The sequence below is a fragment of the Meleagris gallopavo genome, chromosome 3 (assembly GCF_000146605.3).
Source record: "Meleagris gallopavo isolate NT-WF06-2002-E0010 breed Aviagen turkey brand Nicholas breeding stock chromosome 3, Turkey_5.1, whole genome shotgun sequence".
NCBI lineage: Eukaryota > Metazoa > Chordata > Aves > Galliformes > Phasianidae > Meleagris > Meleagris gallopavo.
This window is the reverse complement of record NC_015013.2, coordinates 1,843,532-1,851,663: the sequence shown is the minus strand read 5'-3', so window position 1 is coordinate 1,851,663 and position 8,132 is coordinate 1,843,532. Positions and strand designations below refer to the sequence as shown.

General features: G+C 36.5%; 1 long non-coding RNA gene across 1 annotated transcript in view; it reads left to right on the top strand.

The window, feature by feature from the left end:
• Positions 1-2,719, top strand: part of LOC109366938 — an 8,566-nt gene extending 5,847 nt beyond the window's left edge. Inside the window, exons 3-4 of the long non-coding RNA XR_004159360.1 lie at positions 332-415; positions 2,101-2,719. This is a non-coding gene — a long non-coding RNA (uncharacterized LOC109366938). The remainder of the gene's footprint in view (positions 1-331; positions 416-2,100) is intronic.
• The last annotated feature ends 5,413 nt before the right edge of the window (positions 2,720-8,132 follow it).

Below are 8,132 nucleotides of genomic sequence, written 5' to 3'. Positions count from 1 at the left end.
TGCAATCAGATTTGCTGCCACATTATCGAATTTTATTAAGGATTCCCTTTGAGTTTTAACTTGGTTCAAAATAATTTGTTAAGGGAATTGTAATAATTTGTAGGGAACCTGCTTTGGCAGGGGGGTTGGACTTGATGATCTCTGGAGGTCCCTTCCAACTCCTATGATTCTGTGATTCCATCCCAGGATCGTTCTTCTGTTGGGTCTTTAGGCCCTTTCCAAATTCATATCTTTTCAAATTGTAATATTTGAAAGCTGAACTATTTTCTTGCAAATTAAGCCGTGCTATTTGTCTGCACTGCGCTACACCCTCCCTGTGTCTCTTGGCCAGGCTGGGCTGCTCGAGGAGGCAGATGACGTAACAGGGTGAGGAAGTGTGAACTGAGCTGAACCACGTGTGTCCTGTGGATTTCAGGTAGGACATGCCTAAATCTTAGTAGAATTGGTTTTTAGCCTTACCAAGTAAAAAACAAAAGAAAAAAAAACAACTTATTATATTACATAGTTGTTATAAAAAGTTAAAAGCCTTGTGATATATAAATGCACAGCATACTGTGAACAGAAAAAAGAATGAGATACAGATAAGGGTATTAAAATAGCAGAAATAATGGAAGAAATCACCTCCTTTCCTATCTTCCTCTATAGAAAAATCAGACTGCTTTGAGGAAATTACAAAACAGATAATCTTGCTCTTTACAACTTTTAGTAACAAATAGTGCAATTTGCAGTTGCCTTTTCGTACTTCTCCAATTTACATGTGACCCTAGCAAACTGCTGACTGTCATGCCCTGTTTTGTATAATCAGAAAAATGTTACTATTACCAGGAAGCCATGTATTACCTTTCATTAACCCTTACATTTCCTAGATGATTGTGTTTTTTTTCTCCTTTTGTGACATCCATTCGTCGCACTCTCAGTTGTAGGACTGATAAGATTGAGATCTTACTTCTTTAGAAGTTTAAAGCAACTATTTCTTCTTCCTGGTGATTACAGTGATAGTGAATTTTTCAGCTAGAAGGTAAAACTCAAGGGCACTATAGAATAAATAGGGTGGATATACAAAGACATTTTTAAGTGACAACAATTTTCAGGAAGAGAGGGTAAAGTTAAGAAATGAAGGAAGTCAGTAATCTGAGCAAAAGTGAAAAAAAAATCAATGAAGCAGAAAAATGAATAGATAGGGCATGCACAAATCAATAGCAGGATTGTCATTTAACTCAAAAAGAGGCAAGTTTTGTTCCCTAAAGAAGGACAATTTTTGCAATGACCCTCATTGTCCACCTTCCATCATATCTCTTTGAAATTCTAGGCCCCTTTCTGGCAAATTTGATAGAGAGGAAAGAGTTTTTAAAATGTTATTTTTTATTTATTTATTTATTGAAGATGATAATGATCCAATTGTAGCAATAACACATTTCTGTTTGAAAAGTGAGTAATAGTGGTATTCCCCAAGATCTATTTTTCAGCGTTTTTCAGACTTCACTTACAGTGCTACCAGATCAGTGACAGGTGAACACAGCTCACAGATAGCTGATCTTTGTTAACGTTAAAGTGCACACAAGGCACGTGATTCTGAAATTCAAAGGAGATTTCAAATGGTTGTATTTCAATATGCTTAAATAATGTTCTACCTATTCTGCATTTAGAAAAATCTGAAATATATTTTTCAGTAATTATCTTTTTTCCTTTAAGAAGACATTCCAATAATTCATGAACTTTACCTTAATTATCTCATGTTCATTTTTGTAGTTCCTCATTGCAGAAAACTGACATGGCCCAATTTAGCTAGCCATGATAACAGAGAGCAGACTCATTAGTGCTAATAGACACGACCACAAAGGGGTGCAGAGTTCAATTGACAGCTACATACTAGCACAATAATGGTTATCAGGAGACTGTAGGAAGAAAATAGTTATCTCAGAATTGTACAAGGTATCAGCACTTTTTCCTAACTTTCAAAGCCTCTGCCTACCTCTGTTTACATTGGCTGACCTCTGTGAATTTGACAACTACTGCCAACGCACACACCAAAAAATGGATAATCAGATGGCTGTACTAGGCTTGTGAGATTTCTAATAATGTCTCTTACCCATTCTCCAGGGAAACAAAAGACTTCCCTATGTGTTGGATCTGGTTTACATATCAGGCCCTCTTTTCACCTCAGAAGGTTGTCACCTAGAACAACAGCCCTTCTTTTTTGTCTTGGTGGAGGAGATCACAATATAGGAGACAGGTTGACTACCTAAGGTGACTCTCCAGCCTCTTTTTCTTCCTTTGATATCTGAGAAAAAATATGTAATTTATATTTGCATTAAAAGACAATCTTTCATTCTTTCAATAATCTGTAGTACTGGGACTTAGCATTACCTTTTGGGCTTTTGATGACCTATAGTATAAAGATATCTTTCCTTAAAGTATTTCTAATGTATAGTAAACTCAAAAATTTTCTTTTTAAATGTTTTAAAAGAGTTTGGTAACATTTAGTGTTTTTTGCTACTAAATCTAGTTCTTTTTCGAGCTTCCTCCAACATTACATAATTCTGTTTATAAGTTGTTCTGTTTAAGTGGAAAGAACTGCCTTGTGCATAAGACATCTGATTCACTAACCGATCTTGCATACATGCAACTTCTCCAAAGGTGATAAAGGATTATGTATTTTGTATGGATATTTTCTATGAAAATTCTTTTTTTGCCTTCAAATATACAAAATCTGAACATCCATGCTGCTTGTGACTTTATGCTCCTTCTTCTGAAAATTCTTGCTTTTCTCCAGAGAAGAAAATATATATTTGTGTGATCCATGTTTTATTATCTTTAGATAAAGTGATGACCATTAGTCTTCTCAGTAAGACTGACATTCACTACCTAATTTTTCCGAAAGAGTGCAATAGTTAATATTAGCGAGGCTGCAAATGATGGAAGCCACGCAGAACACAGTCACTACTTTAAAGGTATCATTTTAAATCCTTTCTATTGAAAGTGAAAATGCCTAGTCATTTTTGAAAGCTAGTTGAACTTATTTTGGTAGCATATGTTTAAAGCATTGATCTGAATGATCTTTTGTAAAATCTGGTGATATTCAGAAGGTGAGCTGAAAGTATCTGGAAGACAGCTTGAAGTCTATAGAATATTATTCTAGGTTACTGCTATAACTGCTATAACTAGGTTATTCTGCTATAACCTAGTTATAGCAGTTACCAATCCACGTTCACTTATGTTACTCATTCTTTTAACTGAAGTTTGGTTTTCATTATATTATTGAACTTAAGGGAAATGAAGTAAAATTGATTTTCAAATGGATTCTAAAATTTCATTTGTGTTTTTAATCCCTCTTTATAGGAAGACATCATGTCAAGTTATGGTCAAGTTACGCAGTTTTACACGGTAGATTGAGGCCATGACGTTGGCTTTCTAAACAAATACAGCAACAGCGGTAGTGAAAATCCATGATTTTATTTTTCTGCAGCTTGAATGGTCATTTTTTATTTTTATTTAATTATTATTACTATTTATTTTTATCATTTTTTTAAAGTTTTATTTAAATTTATGCAAGTTCAGAAAATAATCAACTGGTTTTCCTTGGACAAAACAAAACACCGTGAGGTTTCCATGAATGTGGCCATGGCCTCTTGTTTGTTTGTTACTAGTAGTAGCTTCTTCTCTACTAATCAGTTTGTAAATGAACTGTTGAAGAATGAGATTTTCTTAGTTGAGTGAACTATTGGAATATCAGTGAAAAGGAGTCTGTAGCAAATATTTTTCATGTTTGCATTAAAGGTCATAATAAGAACACAGATAAGTTACACAGAAGTAACTTGGAAGAGGACAGAAAAGCAGAACAGCCAAACTAAAACAACCAACTCAACTCTCACAACCCTCAACCCCACCTCCCCCCCCCAAAAAAAAAAACCCCGACAAACAAAAACTAAAACAACAACCAGACTGACAGACAGACACACACACACACACACACACACACACACACAAAAGGAAAAAAGAAACGAAGAACAAGAAAAAAAAAAACAATGGCAAATATGAAAAAGACAGAGATACAGAGATGATGGGGAAGAAAATTCCCCAGCAATACCTGTAGACAGTATCTTCTAGAACTAACAATGCAAAGGCAGATATACATATGCAATAATAACACCAAAAACAACTGCAAGATCATTAACCATCATTATTGTATTATAATTAATAAGATACTCTCTTCTATGAGGCAGTTCTTTTGTTTATTATATAAGCCTAGAATGCAATAATATAATACGTATCAACTAGTAACAATGTTACCCTATCTCCAGCTTTAAAATTAGACTCCTTATCTGGCTTGGACTAATGGGCTTACAGCAGATTAGAAAAAGACTTGTGTAAATATTAAGGACAAAGAACTTTCTAAAAAGTAAGCAGCTAATCGACAGTATTTAATCTATATGAAAAAAAACTGCTGTTTTGACTAATTATAGAAAAAGTTAAAAGGCCTGCTCCATACAGAATTCAGAGATTTACAGTGCAAGGTAGTAAGAATCCCAAATGAATTTTTGTCTTTTTCTTAGAGCTGAAGTTAGAAAAGCACTGGAATAGGCTCCTCAGGGAGGTAGTTGAGTCACCATCCCTGGATGTGTTTAAAATCTGTTTGGATGTGGTGCTCAGGGACATGATTTAGCAGAGGGTTGTTATAGTAAGAGTAGTATGGTTAGGTCATGGTTGGACTTGATGATTTTTAAGGTCTTTTCCAACCTGAGTGATTCTATGACTCTAAATGAGAAATTTACCTGCTGGAAATCACAAAACATACATAGAAATTGTCTGTAGCTCTGTTGAGGGTTGAAGCCTAGCAAGAAACCTTTTGAATGTCTTTGAACTATTTCTGAAAACTTTCTGAATTCTGCCTCTTCTCCATCCTTTCCATCGCTACAATCTATTAGCCAATTATAATTATCTCAAATTTCTTTTTGTACTGTTTTTAATTGCTACAGTTTTCCTAAGCACATTGTATATAACACCTAACTATATAATCCTGACTGTGAGGGGCTATTAGCCCTTTCCATTTTGATTGGAGAAGGTAAAGCCATGGATATATTTTATTTAATTTATGATTATCAGTTTATGATCAGATATGATACAAACTACAGAACAATTATAAAGCTTTGCTTTCTGTGCTTTGATTGTTTCGGCATTTGCCAAAACTCTCTGTCCTTATTACTCTAGTTGTTTAACTATAAAATATAAAAAGGATATGATACTGTAGGAGTAGAAATTATCACACAAACAAAAACAAGCACAAACTTCAAGTGTAATTTCTTGCTCAAACCAGAAAGGCCAACGAATTGGTAAAGAGCTTGACATTATCAACACTTTTAGAGAATGCAAGTAACAAAAAGTTTTTCTTGTTGTTTTTGTTTTGTTTTAACAGAAGAACAAAAATAAAAACAAAAAGGGGAAGGTCATGCTTAACCGGTCTGGTGGCCTTCTACAATGGAGTGACTGCATCGGTGTACAACGGAAAGGCGACCAATGTCATTTACCTGGACTTGAGCAAGGCCTTTGACATGGTCCCCCACCACATCCTTATCTCCAATTTGGAGGGATGTGGATTTGATGGGCAGGCCACCTGACGGTTAAGGAATTGGTTGAAAGGCTGCAGACAAAGGGTGGTGATTAATGATTCTATGTCCAGGTGGAGGCTAGTAATAAATGATGTCTGCTGGGCGCCTGTCTTGGGGCCCAGTGCTCTTTAACATCTTTATAATGACATCAGTGATGGAATTGAGTGCACCCTCAGCAAGTTTGCTGTTGAAACCAAGCTGAGTGGTGCAGCTGACATGGTGGAAGGAAGGGATGCCATTCAGAGGGACCTCAACAGACTTGAAAGGTGGGCCCGAGTGAACCTAATGAGGTTCAACACAGCAAAGTGCAGAGTTTTGCTCTTGGGCCGGAGGAATCCCAGGCATTTATACAGACTGGAAGGAGCAGTCCTTGAGAGCAGATCTGCAGAGAAGGACCTGGGGGGTCCTGATGGATGAAAAACTTAACATGAGCCAGCAGTGTTCTCTTGCAGCTCGGAAAGCAAATGGTGTCCTGGGCTCCATCAGAAGAGGGATGGCCAGCAGGGATGTGGAAGTGATTGTACCTCTCTACTCTGCCCTCATGAGGCCCCATCTGGAGTACTGCATCCAGGTCTGGGGCCCATAATGCAAGAAAGACAGAGAGCCGTTGGAGAGGGTCCAGAGGAGGGCCTCAAAGTTATCAGAAGTCTGGAGTACCTCCCCTACAAAGATAGGCCTAAAAAGCTGGTCTTGTTCAGCCTAGAGAAGAAAAGGCTGCATTACAGCCTTTCAGTACCTAGAGAGAACCTATAAACAGGAGGGGAGTCAACTCTTTACAAGGGTAGATTATGTCAGGACAAGTGGAAGTGGTTTTAAGTTGAGGGAGGGAAGATTGAGGTTGGATGTCAAGGGGAAGAGAGAGAGTGGTGAGGGGCTGGAACAGCTACCCAGAGAGGTTGTGGATGCCCCATACCTGGAGGTGTCCAAGGCCAGATTGGATGAGGCCTTGGGCAGTCTGAACTAGATATGGAGGTTGTCAGCTCTGCCTGTGGCAGGGGGCTTGGAGATTCATGATCCCTTCCAACCCGAGCCATTCTGTGGTTCTGTGAAAAGCATGTGGGTTACTCTGTATAATTATAGATGTTCATTTGACCCCAAACCAACAAGAAAGGTTAAGTGTCTTGCAAAAGCAGAACTGTACACATTTACAGTATTGCTACCCTAATACTATGTCTTACATGCCACCTGGTGGACAATTTTTCTATTTTAGTATTATCTTATACTACTCCTGGGAAGTAATTGATATGATTGCTCAGACGTGGGAGAAACGTCTCTGATTTTCCTTTTTTGGACTATATACACGAGTTCTTTCTTGTTTTAATAGCCTTAGAGAAAAAAGGTGCTATAAAGGGTTGAGAGCATGTCAAACATTTTGATTCAATAGTGCCACAGTACCTTTGATGTAGTGATGAGTTTCCTACATAACTGTAGCTGTATATGTCCACTTAATAAGTGCCAATGTTTATCCTGTCAGAACAGCTCTCATTACTACCGTGTGCAGAAATAGCGACAAAGGGAGAATTTAATTTGAAAATCTGTACATTTCATTAGCTGCATATCTTTATTTTCAACAAAACTTCTTAATAAATAAAGATCTATTTTCTTATTTTATTTTATTTTTTTCTAAGAGTAAAACTAATAGTGAGTCACATGCTATGACTGTTGAGATCCAATGACAGCATTCTTATTGAAAGCCTGCCCCATCTCCAAGAACTAACCAAAGTGAGCAGTGCTTCTTGAAGGTGGGCACTATGCATTACACATAGGACTGGGTAAAAAAAGTCTGTTATCATTTTAATACTACTAAAGAAGAAAATGTTTTCCAGCAGTCTTGTGTTCAGAATACTGCGGGCTACAAAACAGTGGCAAGCAAAAGGAATGTATGTGTTTTTAAAATAATGCACAATAAAAATAACAGTAACATTTGAGTCTTCTCTTACTCGTATTACCAAAGAGAAAATTGACTGAGAGCAGTAGAATGTCACTAGGAATCAGCAAAATCAATATTTCACCAGAATTTACCAAAATCTGGTTTTGTATGTATTTTTATTCACTTTTTTTTTCCTGATTTTTGTCAATAAATACTTATGTAATTATGAATGGCTAGAGCAGAATTAAGTGTGTTATGGAAGTCATCATTTTTTAGATTTTAGTGATCCACTAAGTTGAACTTTGCTTTTGTCAAACAAAGCAAATTTCAAGATAATGGTCATAGCTTATTTTGATATAATAATTTAGGACCAAAAAAGGAAGTTTTTAATGTTCTCAGTCATTACGTACAGAGACTTGTTCACAGATAGTATGTCGTTGTCTGATGAGATCTGTTGTTAGGCTATGAAAATAGTTGCACTGAAAATGTTCACTGGTGTCTGAAGGATGCAGTCTTTCTAGCAATTTTTTTACTTCCACTTAGGGAATCAATAGGTTTTGATGAGTAGTAAATTAGGGGGAAATATGTATTTATTTAACACTGGAGAAAAGAAAAACTGTTGATAAGTTTCCAATTCCATTTTTAGAGCACACATA